The sequence below is a fragment of the Petromyzon marinus genome, unplaced genomic scaffold (assembly GCF_048934315.1).
Source record: "Petromyzon marinus isolate PM22_M1 ecotype Great Lakes invasive population unplaced genomic scaffold, UKy_Petmar_22M1.pri1.0 PM_Scaffold_7, whole genome shotgun sequence".
Lineage (NCBI taxonomy): Eukaryota > Metazoa > Chordata > Hyperoartia > Petromyzontiformes > Petromyzontidae > Petromyzon > Petromyzon marinus.
The window spans coordinates 2,727,481-2,740,372 of NW_027423677.1; the positions used below are offsets into that span (position 1 = coordinate 2,727,481).

Consider the following 12,892-nt stretch of genomic DNA (forward strand, 5'->3'; position numbering starts at 1 on the left):
AAAGGGGAGAACGTAGAAAACTCCGCAAAGTGCCAGTCGGATAATTAACCAAGGCCCTTCTTGTTGCGAGGGTCAAAGATCACCGCTGCACCACCCTGCCACCTGAAACGATAATAGTTCGCTTATAATTTTATAAGTGTGCACAGTTACACCCGATAATCACATATCATCTCAAACATTTGAAAAGGGCACCCTCAGTGGCAACTGTTCTCTGTGTGACACACGGTTATTCAGCACCTAACCTGCAAGCAGGTCAAGTGCTGTTTGCTGCGAGCAATCCCAATTGAGTGATTCCCATTGAAGTTTTTTTACATGCCAATTTTCGCCTGTGATGCTGACAAACGATGGCCATCCTTTATTTTACATAATGTCTTGGGATCGTTTTCATTTTTTTACATTGAATTTTAGTGAGTAAATCACGAGCCCGTTACAGTGCGCCACGGGACTGCACGTCATTCGAGTGGTGCATTCACAATGCAACCGGACCATTTATTAGTAGGGGCTGACGCGAAGGGGGGAGTGAGGCCTGCGCCACCCCATAAACTGGGGGGGGGGGGGAAAGGGGGGCATTGTGACAGGCGTAGAAGAGTTGTAGTTGTAATCTGCTCCACGTTTGTCTTGATAAAGGAGCCCTGTGCAACCTGCTCGGTGTGTGACGTGCGTGTTCCTCGGTGTGACGTGTGTGCCGCTCGGTGTGTGATGTGTGTGGGTGTAGGAGAGGCCCATTACCCTGGCGCATGGCAGTCGATGACAAGTACTACCGCTTGATCTGCGATGGCTACTGCATCCAGACACCCCCCTGCTGTCCACCGCAAGTGTAAGCCGCCCCCCCCATACCTCCCACGCCAGGTTTTATCCACTGCTGGACTGATGCGTTTTTATTGTCGATGCAGGTGGCTGACGGAGGAGAGTGCGAAGTGTTTGTTCTGGGAGATTCTTTGGTTTTAATTGTAGTGATTAAATTAATTGATTGAACAATTGCTTAAGAGTGAATTATGTGATATGTGTTATTGGCAGTGAGTTGTGCTGGCTGGTTCAGTGTCGTTGACATTGCCATCATGAACCCTCTTAGTCTGGAATGTCCTACTTCCAGCCGTACGTGATGTTGCGACCCACAGACTCCTCACATACAGTGAGGGAAAAAAGTATTTGATCCCCTGCTGATTTTGTACGTTTGCCCACTGACGAAGAAATGATCAGTCTATAATTTGAATGGTAGGTTTATTTGAACAGTGAGAGACAGAATAACAAAAAAATCCAGAAAAACGCATGTTAAAAATGTTATAAATTGAGTTGCATTTTAATCAGGGAAATAAGTATTTGACCCCTCTGCAAAACATGACTTAGTACTTGGTGGCAAAAGCCTTGTTGGCAATCACAGAGGTCAGACGTTTTTTGTAGTTGGACCACCAGGTTTGCACACATCTCAGGAGGGATTTTGTCCCACTCTTCTTTGCAGATCTTCTCCAAGTCATTAAGGTTTCGAGGCTGACGTTTGGCAACTCGAACCTTCAGCTCCCTCCACAGATTTTCTATGGGATTAAGGTCTGGAGACTGGCTAGGCCACTCCAGGACCTTAATGTGCTTCTTCTTGAGCCACTCCCTTGTTGCCTTGGCCGTGTGTTTTGGGTCATTGTCATGCTGGAATAACCATCCACGACCCATTTTCAATGCCCTGGCTGAGGGAAGGAGGTTCTCACCCAAGATTTGATGGTACATGGCCCCGTCCATCGTCCTTTTGATGCGGTGAAGTTGTCCTGTCCCCTTGGCAGAAAAACACCCCCAAAGCATAATGTTTCCACCTCCATGTTTGACGGTGGGGATGCTGTTCTTGGGGTCATAGGCAGCATTCCTCCTCCTCCAAACACGGTGAGTTGAGTTGATGTCAAAGAGCTCCATTTTGGTCTCATCTGACCACAACACTTTCACCCAGTTGTCCTCTGAATCATTCAGATGTTCATTGGCAAACTTCACGCGGGCATGTATATGACCTTTCTTGAGCAGGGGGACCTTGCAGGCGCTGCAGGATTTCAGTCCTTCACGGCGTAGTGTGTTGCCAATTGTTTTCTTGGAGACTATGGTCCCAGCTGCCTTGAGATCATTGACAAGATCCTCCCGTGTAGTTCTGGGCTGATTCCTCACCGTTCGCATGACAATACGAAGCCGTAATTTTCACAGCCCCGATGTGTTATATGTAATTTTTGTTGTGACTGAAATTATGTACATTATATAAGCGATATAGTTTGAAGAGTTGCGATGATTAGAAGGCTCGTGTAGGGGCTAATGTTGACCAAACTGTCGATGATTTCCCTGCACTCAAGTATACAAACGGGAGAATGTGGAGCGCCATCTGCAGTTGGAAATGATGCGTCGATAGCTCAAGGAGCTGGAGAAAGCCACGGCCACGGTCTCCACCAACACCACCACTGCCTCCAACGCCATCCTGGCAGCCACATGCAGTTCCGCCGCCACCACCAGTGATGCTGTTGGGAGATGCATCGCCACCCCCACCCCGACTGCTTCTGGCATATTATTCACCCCCACCGCCATGGCGCTTGATGTTGGCAGATTCAGCGCTGCCACCCCAGCTGCTGCTGGCATCTCCAACACCGCCACCACCACCCCGGCTGCTGCCGGGAGATCCAACGCTGTCATCCCAACCCAGCTCATGCTGGCAGATGCACCACTGCCTCCACAGCTTTTGCTGGGAGATCCACCACCACCACCGCCTGTGCCAAAGCCACCAGGTTCGGCAAATTGCGTAAATTTATTCGAGAACTTCACTGGTCGGCTACTGCTGGAAGATCCACCGCCGCTACCCCTACATCTGCAGGCCGATCCACCACCGACACCCCTTCGTCTGCAGGCCGATCTACCGCCGCCACCCCAGCGTCTGCATGCCAATCCACCACCACCCCAACGTCTGCAGGCCAATCCACCACCACCCTAACGTCTGCAAGCCAATCCACCGCTGCCACCTGTGGGTCTGCAGGCTGATGCACCTTCACCACTCCTGGGACTTCATATTCAATACCCGTTGAGAAATACAATTGAGATTCTTGCATTATGTGTAGTCATTACACTTTCGGTGTTTTGCTTTCACTGGTGTTTGTCACGCCAAAACAAAGGTCACATGTTGCTTTCGGGAGGTTATAGCTGGGAGGGAGAGGACAAGTTTGGCAGAAAAGAACCAGAGCTTTGTATGAAGTGATAGGCCATGTAACTTTTATACGGCGCTAAAAAGCTGAGAAAAAGGATATGCCACTGAACTAATTCAGAGTAAGACCTCCGCTCTGAAATCGGAGCTGGTCATAAACAACTGCCCAGATATGGGAATACCTCCACTCTTTCCACAACTACCTATCATGCGGAGTTGAGGGGGTGGAGTCCTTGAAGACATACAAAATATCAAGACAGGTACTGCTTTGATTTATTTGGTAGGGCAAATGGTAAGGCCCTACCTCTTATTGGCACGATCCAGGTTCACCATCAGACTCTCCCACTCCTCGAAGTGAACAGCCATTACGAGATCATCACCAACATCATCAGCATACAGATCATCCGTTGTTCTCTCCTTCCAGATTAAGAAAAACCGTGGGGCATGTTACACGTTAACATTATTGATACATTACGATTTGTAGATCAAAGTAGATTTTAATACAATCAGTCCTCGCTTAGAATGCCCCCGTAGAACACTGATTCGTTACAGTGATAGGTGTGGGGCCAAATGTTCTGGACTGACTTCTACCACCAAGCCAGCTTCACAACATTTGCGCGTTTCTCCGGTTTCCTCCTACGTGCCGAACCCTGATGCTTGAAATTGTCCAAACATCTCAATGCAGCACGGAGCTAATAATGAGTCTCGAGACTCAATGTGGCTCTCCTGGGTACAGAAAGGATATTTCTAGATTTGATTATATTTATTCATATGATTCAGCGTAGCAGCTGCACTGCGATGTGCCAGCCTTGCCACTGTGTCATGGTGGTAGTGGTGGTAAAACCGATTCGGAATAATATGTTCAGTACGCGTCGTGATTTTTTATTTTAAAAGTGTTAATCAAACGAGTTGCAGTGACGTCATGGCCGAGTAAGCAGCAATGACCGCTCCAACCCCTACATTATTAGAACATTACCTTTTTCGACCCAACATAACCACTCGCTTTCCTATTTGATAGTTTTCCTATTTTTCTACCTGGACTCAGGCACTTTATAGGGGGCCTTGGAAAGCTGGTTTTCTACTTTGGAGCTTCCTAGGACGATCCACAGCCTCCTTAAGTGTAGGGTCCTCAGTAAGCAACTCGAGCCTGACCTCATGGCTAGGCCAACGGGACCTTCCGCCTGTATCTTTGTGCTCCATGGAAGACAGATCCCCTGGGAAAAAAGCCATAGCTTTGTCTCCCCTCCCCCCCCCCGTTCAAGTTGACACCACAGATCGCGGTGGGAGGAACGAGAGCTCTTACAAGCCCTTTTGTAAAAAACAAAACAAAGAGAATACTGCCCTTCTTCGGGTCCTCAACGAGATGTCGAGTAAGGTTTGCAGGACGGTGAAGATTCAGGAGGCAGCCACATATGACCCTTCAGACTATGCTAGACGAGCAGAGCGGTGCAATGAAGACCTACGAAGCCAGGCTGCTGGAACCTGAGGAGGCCTACATCAGACTGGACTCTAAGGGACGGGAGTGCCAAGTAAACCATACGGCCTCCCGGAGGGGGTCGAGGGCAACGCTCCTCAAGATGCTCTATCCTACATTCGGCTACATCTGCTCCAAGTTCCGGCATTCCTCTCTACAACTGGGCCATCACCACCTACACGAGTCGGCGCTGCGCTGTGACCACGGCGTGCCTCCACGCGTGCCTGTCGACAGTCGTCCTCAAGACTGCCCGCATCAAACGCGAGCTCATCTCATTCGTATGGCAATGCTTGCTTCCCGCAGAGCAGACTCTTGTCCACAAACTCTCTCGCATATATGTAGCGTCATAAATGCACATCCTATACCGTCGGTATACTTACCTGCATTTGCGGGCACAAGCCCATAGGGGGTGCCACCTTCAGCCAGGCCCCAGGTGAGGGGTTGGGGGGTTCTTCCAGAGCCCCCTGGAAGGTTCTAGAGAGGGGGCGGTACCGGGGGCGGAGAGCCCCCGAGAGGTGTATTAAAGGGGCACCTCTGGGACAGCTAGGGGCAGTGCTCCGAAGACGAAGAACAGAAGACCAGCCTAGCTAGGACACTGGGACCCGACATCCTTATAAGGGTCGGGGCCGAGCGGGGACCAGTGGTCAGGACCCGCACCTTGGCTGGGTCGGGTCAGAGTAGCCTCCCTAGCTAGGACCCTGGGACCTCGAGTCTGACGTCCTTGTAAGGGCTGGGCCGAGCTCGGACCAGTGGTCAGGACCCGTACCTTGGCTGGGTCGGGTCAGTTAGCCTCCCCTAGGGCATAGATAGCCAGAGGGCTGAGAGCCAGGTTTGATCAGTGCGAGGGCACGCTAGCCCGGAGGCTGTACCTCCCTAGATAGTGGGAGTTAAGGGGAGTTCTGTTCAAAGTTACAAATAAACCGTGTTGCCTCTAAAGACGTCTCCAGTGTCCGTGGAACCCACTACATATATATGCATTTTTATATTTTGACCACTGTGTAATAAACACGTTGCCTGCGTGCGGCGACACTGGATGCTTTTCCCTCTTCCTTTTCCTCATCCCTTCACCACAGAATGAACACGGTAACGCGGTCATGCACCTCGGGGGGGGGGGGGGGGGGTTCAGACATTTGTGACGAGGGGGAGGGGGGGGTTTGAGAAATGTGACGTCACATCAAAATGCGCAACTTTAAGTATAGAATTGTTATAACACTAATTGTTATAACACTCCTACAACATTAGTACAGCGCCACGCACTACAATGACAATAGTTGAAGCATGTTTTATTTTCAAAATGGAAATATGGTTTTGGGGGGGGGGGCAGAGCTTTGTGACGTCATATTTGAGGGGGGGGGTCTGACTTTTTGTGACGCCGAGTGACGAGAGGTCAAAAATTGCGTGACGTCATTTATGGACGGCCCCTCAAGTGAATGGCAAAATTGGTTTCGATTTACGTTGTTTCACTTACCGTCGTGTTTTTCAATGTACTAAATCGAGAACTTCAGTGCTTGGGGGATTTTGGAGCTGGCTCACCGCCTGGGCTGCTGCTGCCTTCCCACTCGGCTGTGGTTGCTCGAACCTCCGAGTCGTTCATAGCTCGTGGCTTCTAATATCGGAAGGAAGCGGTGATCGTCTTTGTTCGATGGCCAAGAGCTGCTGCTGCGAGGATGACCGGAGTTTGCGTGATGATCGTTTATGCTCCTGGACACGAGATCAGCAAGGTGTGATGTTTCATTTGTGGGAGTTGCACCGCCTGTACGCAATCAACCGTCGACGCGCCCACCCGGGCCCCACGTTTGCCGTGAGGCACCATGAGGGCCTCCCCGACGGCCAGGGCCTGCGCACGGTCGGAGTGGGCAGAGGCCGGCGTTCGACTGGTGGTTTGAAAAGAACACGGACAAACATTCGAGCTCACGCTTTTGCTTTGGCAACAATTTTCGTTAATTGGGCTCCGAGCGGCTCAACAAGCCTGGAAGCCGGCGCATTTAATCACCTCCGAGATCGAAATGTGGCAAATCGCATGCTAATCAGGAGCAAGTTGGCCCAGGGATTGAGAATCAAATTTGCATGTGAAACGGCGGTGCAGGACTCGATTCGAAGGCGAGTGAATACTGCGCGGTGGTGCATTGCAAGTGGACATTATTATCATCCAACAGTGACCAGCATGGTGAAGTATGGTCAAACTAAACCTGACATCCAACATCACGTGGCGAGATGTTCATCCAGCAGTGGAAAACGTAACTTAAAGTAACCAAAATAACAGAAGATGCATGGAAAAGAAATCGGTTTAATTTTGTATATAAACGCGTATAACTCATGTGTACATGCTTGTGAATATACGATTCAGCTAAAAAATGTAAAACACATTTACACAAAGTCGCAAAGACATCAACTCCCTTAAATCTTTACCACTACTCCAGGAGCTCAGAATTATTGCCCAAGTACTGTATATACGTGAGCAAAGTTATAACCATTTACGAAACAATTTGAAAACGTGTCAATATTTTGTCAGAAATTATCTTTGCACGTCTAAAGGACAAGAGAAGCTGTAACGAAATGCGCATTTGTAAACGATTAAACCTTAAAATTTTCTGACACCGACATTTTTTCCAAAAACATTCCTTGTGTGATTGCACAGAGTCCGATGAGGGGTGGGGTAGCTGTGTAAAAAATACCTGAGGTGAAATTCTTCATTAAACCGACGATTTAAACAGCAACAGCTCGGGGAATTTTATACTCTGTTCTATGCAGCTGACCGCTGCCCCTTCATACAGTAAATGGCATCCTCACAAGAATAAGTAACCTAACATCCCTTGCAGGGAATCCTCTCGCGATAAAAAAATATCTTCCATTTGCCATCCATCACGAGACCCCTGCGGGTGTCACCGTGCACAATCATACTTCGAAGCTCTTGCTCGGATTCCCCAGAGCTTTGCCCTCCGAGTGGCCACCCTAATGGCCCACTCCGACAGGCCAAACTTGGCACAATTGTAGGTTTTCAACTATAATACACGTTTTATGGGTTAGATCGTTTAAATATATAAATGTGTTGTTGAACCCACCACCACCCGACAGCCAATTAGTAAGGTTTGTCACATAAACAGAACATGTCAATTCGTTACTAGTACAGTCCACCAGTGTGTTGGAGAGCAAAGCCACACCATTTACAATCTAAGTACAACATTTCCCCAGCACTAACTAGCTTCATCATGCGACAGCCATCACTTGTGAGCACTTCTTTTGCGAATTGGGAGGGGAATCAATGAATGCATATGACTACGGGTATCCATTGCCGATTGGGTTATTTATATGTTAATCAACACACATTATGCATGCGCATTAAGGAACGAGGATTCTCCACGAATCTGGCTGTCGCCTGATGAAGCTGGTTGTAATTACTGGTGAAACATTGTACTCAGATTGTAAATGTTGGGGCTTTGCTCTCCAAGACACTGGTGTGATGTTACTAGTAACGAATTGGCACGTTCTGTTAATGTGACAAACCTTTCGAATTGGCTGTGTCGGGTGGTGGTGGGTTTACCGACACATTTAAATATTTATTACGCGATCTAACCCAAAAAACCTGTGTTATGGATATTGGTCGCGAAAGCCTACGTGTTAAACTGGTTTTCAACTGTTAGATCAGTGGTAGCCGATATGTGAATCGCGATCCATGGGTGGATGATCGCAAAATATTTGATTGTGGATCTCTGGACAAATAGGAATTAACACCTCTAATATAAAGCAATTCTTGTTATAGCAGATGGCAAAACAAAATCCCCGACTAAGAATTAATGGATTAATAATATATATCTTAAACCAATAGATCGCACTAGCACTTGGCATGTCTACAGTGTTCTATTAGTCGGTTAAATCCATCCGGGTAACTGTTGGTCATATATTGCTGGTAGATCACGGAACATGTTGAGATATACCAGAATGGATCACAGTGCTTTGTGGGTTGGACACTGCTGCGTTAGTCAATAAACACCATCGATTCAGTAACCAATATTTTTGTGAAATCACCTTCATCACAAGGGGGTCAGTGTCTTGGCTGGCAAAGAAGTGGGGCATAAGATATCCTAAACCTTTCATACATCTTGACGCGTATACACCTTCATTGGCTGATTGTACTACCATTTGAACCGCTGCGACAGGAGAACGAAGAACCGGTGACCTCTGGATTGCAAGTTCAGAGTGCAAACCGTCTGTTACTTCAGGGTAACATTTCTCATAACCGCCACTGCTTTTTTTTCAATTGTTCACCTCTGCTTGCGAGCACAATGTACACTTAATTAACTCTGCAGATGTAAAACCCAGAGTGTGTGCCCACTCATGCACCTCCTCCGACATCTTGTTGACACCGCATCCACGATACACTAGTGCTGTCTGGGTTTCTTAGGCCGGGGAGAAGGCGAGCCCCATGGGGTGGACTCCGCAGGGTTGTAGCCTGGAATCTGTGACAGCGGACACACAAATGGCACAAACGTACAACGAAGATAGTCACCCAAATAAGCCTTTAACAGACTGTGCTGCTGTTAGGCGGCATGGCCCACGAGGGGGTAAGTGGCCAACACCTCTCCCCAGTGCTGATGTTTACACACTGCACCAGGTACTCATTTAAGAAAGAGTTGACCTTGGGTAGGCAAAACAGCAGTTCAGATAATCCTCACTGGTGTTGGCGGTGAGTGGGAATTGGGTTGCCGGGTTCATAGCGCAGCGTGCTAACGACTACACCAATGCTCTCACACACACACATGCGAGTATTTCCAACACAAGTGATACGTTATTATTACACTTATTAACACTGAAAAACTTCGTCAAGTCTGAAGACTTTTGAGGAACAGGGGGAGAGAAGATGACAACTCCACACAGTAACACTCTAGTTGGGAATCAAACCCAGTTTTCTTGCTGCAAGACGCAAGGGTTTACCAATGTGCCACCCTGCCGCCCATGGCGATACGTAAACTACCTTAATACCAGTTTCAACGCATGATTCTTTTTAGATATGGGAGGAAACCAGAGAACCCGGAGGAAACCCATGCAGAACAGACTCATGGAGTTTTGTTAAGACATCTGATATCTACCAAGGCTCCCACACCCTGACTTAGCTTGGTATTTTGAGAACTCGCATTCATCAACAACAGCCCCAAACGATCATTTAAATAGGTCACGTTTCAGATAATGGCCCTTCTTGTGCAATGAACTAGGGCCATAATAAAAATCTAATTTATACAGCACCTTGGATATCGAAATATCTCAAAAAAGCACTGGACATTAAAAAAACTACTCAAGTATAGATACAAGCCAATAGAAATAAAGTAAAAGCCGATAATAACAATAATGACAGTGATACTGACACTTTACACAGCATGCAAAATGTAATAAAAGCTAATCATAATGATTCCCCTCACAGTAATAACCAATCAGAATCCAGGAAAAGCCAATTAATAACGACGTTTTCAAGCTGGATTTAAACACACGGACAGTCACAACTGATATAGGTAGGGATAGTATCCCATAGTCTTTGGATATACAGTCTGTTCTATAATACGGTAGTTGCGTACCTCAAGAACACCGCGTTTTGGAAAAATCGTGTTATAATAAATAATATATATTATATGGGGTAAAGCGCATTCCGCAATAACGCGTGAGATGTGTAACACAGGCTGAACAAAGACTAAGGAATGTGGGTAGCATCTAGAAGCATCCAGCAGCATCCCGCCTTGTGTGATGCTACGCCGAGGCAGCCGTTACACAACCGCTTATTCCTAATCGCGCGACGTAGTTCCATTCATTCAACCGAGTTAAATCCAGTTCAGATCCGCGTTATACAAAAAAATGCGTTCCCTCATACGTTCATCATCGCGTTATATCCAATTTGCCAGTTACAGGAGGTATAGGACAACAGACTGCAGCTCAAAATGCTAGCTATACATATATTTTTTCCATCAAAGACCGGAGTTTATATTTTATTCCTGTGTTATAAGGGTATTAAGTTCAGGGGCTAAATGCCAATGGATGGGTCTGATAGCCACGGGAGAGCCTCAGGAAAGAGTTTGTGTCATCTTGCCACCCCCTCCATTGAAGGAGCGCAGACTACAGTGGTGTAAAATGTGGTCCATAGTTTGGGTTGCATGGCCACAATCGTACAGGAGCTTGTTTTTAATGCACTGCTATGTATCTGTATGAGTCTCTATGAATCTCTAGGAATCATAATGGGTCTCTCTGTATCTCCTATGTATCTCTGTGTCTCTATGGGTTTACTATACGGTCCCACAGTTTGGGTTGCATGGCAACAAGCGCTATGCTGTGGCTTGTGTCATTAATTTTCGGCCCGCTGACGTTCCGATGCGGCGAGCGTTTGTTTTTTGTGCACTACTGCTGGCGCAGCAAGCAGCAACAGCAGCATGGTCACAATACAAATCGGTGGTATTCCGAGGTTGCGCGTCGCGCCGCACGGTGAGTACCTCCGGGCGGACGAGGTGCATGCGGATCTGCTGGTGCTGCAGGTTGGACGAATCCAGCGACACGCGCACGCGGTCGAACATGTTCAGCGCGATGCCCTCCACGCACAGTGTGAGGCCCTACACAAAACACAAAGACATCTCTAATATAGCCTTAACAGACTGTTGGGGCAAGTGCTGTTAGCGAGGAGCACAGATGAAGGCCGGCACGGCACACAAGGGGGTGGTTTGCCAGCGCCATGCCCGGCCGCCTTTGTCTCCCCAGTGGCGATGTTTACACACCGCACCAGGCATTCAATTGAGTTCCGAGTCAACCTAGGGGAGGCCCAGGACCGGTTCAGATAATCATCACTGGTGTTGACCGTGCGAAGGAATCGAACCCAAGTCGCCAGGATTGTAGCACAGAACGCTAACCGCTACACTACCGCTGACTGCTCTCTGCCAAGTGCCCTGCATACAAGTACGGATTGACGTGAACCCAACGTTATTATTCATACAATTACAAGGGTTACTCAGAAAAGCCTCACTGATTCTCAAACGTTTGCATTCAAGGTCACTGCTACGTTTTTGTAAAAGGAGGCGAACGATTAATATGTGCTCCCCAAATAAGTAATTTGCATGTAATTTGCCAACCTTGGACCATGATGCTGGCACACGAATAACGTTACAGGATCTTTTAACGTCCACTGTTAAAGCGGATAGCCTGTAAATATTTTACGCTTAATACACACCACAGTATTAACCAGAGTGGCCACCGAGTTTGAAACGCAAACCTCCACAACACACAGCGAATGCAATACCGCTTGGGCCACCTCACCGCGAGCTGAAAACCAGGCATGAGAAGCCGATGGCTGCAATGACCAAACCAACCGAGGGATCGTGATGTGCGGGCCAGCCAAGGAATTTTAAAGCCTTATTTGGCCATCATTAAGGAGTAGATGCAACCCCCCTTAGGTTATATGGAGTGTACAATTGCAGTTAAGAACATACCTAAAATATGGCTGCAAATGTTGACCCTTTTGAGCTTCTGGTCCAAATTAGGCTGTCTGCATTATCCACTTATCCACGCAGAGTGACAATGTAATGCGGCATGCAAGGCATGCTGGAAAGGACTGGATCCAATGGTCACAAATGTGCTTTTTGCCATCTAGAGATCACTTTTTGCATCAACTACTATTTCCCTCATTTGTTTTTATTCTACAAGTACTTTTCTGCCCTTTGAGTTTCTCATTGTTTACAATTGTTTACAATTGTTTACAATGAGAAACTCTTCCACCTTAAACCAAGTGTCTGTGTGTCTGATAAAAACCTAATCGTAGAGAGATGGTCAGGGGGCTTGGGTCCCAGTGCATTAAGCCAGTCCTGGGTTTAAATGCAGAATTCAGCCGTTCGGGAAATGCCAATGCCTCCCGGTTAAGTGAACACATGCCCTACCTCCTCGTCGAAGGTAACGTTGAGCTTGAGATCTTTGGAGTCAAAGAAAACCGTCCCCTCCAAGCCGTACTTGGGAATGAGCACCACCACGGCGTTCTTGCGCACAAACAGCACGAAGCCCTCTTCGCTCACCACTCCCTTGCTCTTGAAGAACAATTGAGACCACAACAACAACAGCCGTTAATCACCGCTACGTGGCCAAGAGCAGACACACGCGCATCACTTACCAAGCCCATAATTAGTTAACAAAATTTAAGGTAATTTTCCGCATCCCCCCGCTAATTTATTCCAGTTGTGCTATTGGCATCATGTCATGGGGATTATTTTGAGTTCAATCGTGAAGGTACAATGTCAATTGTA

General features: G+C 47.6%; 1 long non-coding RNA gene across 1 annotated transcript; it reads right to left on the reverse strand.

Annotated features, from left to right (window-relative positions):
• Window positions 1-6,900: 6,900 nt before the first annotated feature.
• LOC142923768 (uncharacterized) lies at window positions 6,901-11,209 on the reverse strand. Its single transcript, XR_012940829.1, has 2 exons — window positions 11,102-11,209; window positions 6,901-9,088 (listed from the first exon to the last, which is right to left on the reverse strand). It is a non-coding gene; the product is annotated as an uncharacterized LOC142923768 (long non-coding RNA).
• Between the last annotated feature and the right edge of the window lie 1,683 nt (window positions 11,210-12,892).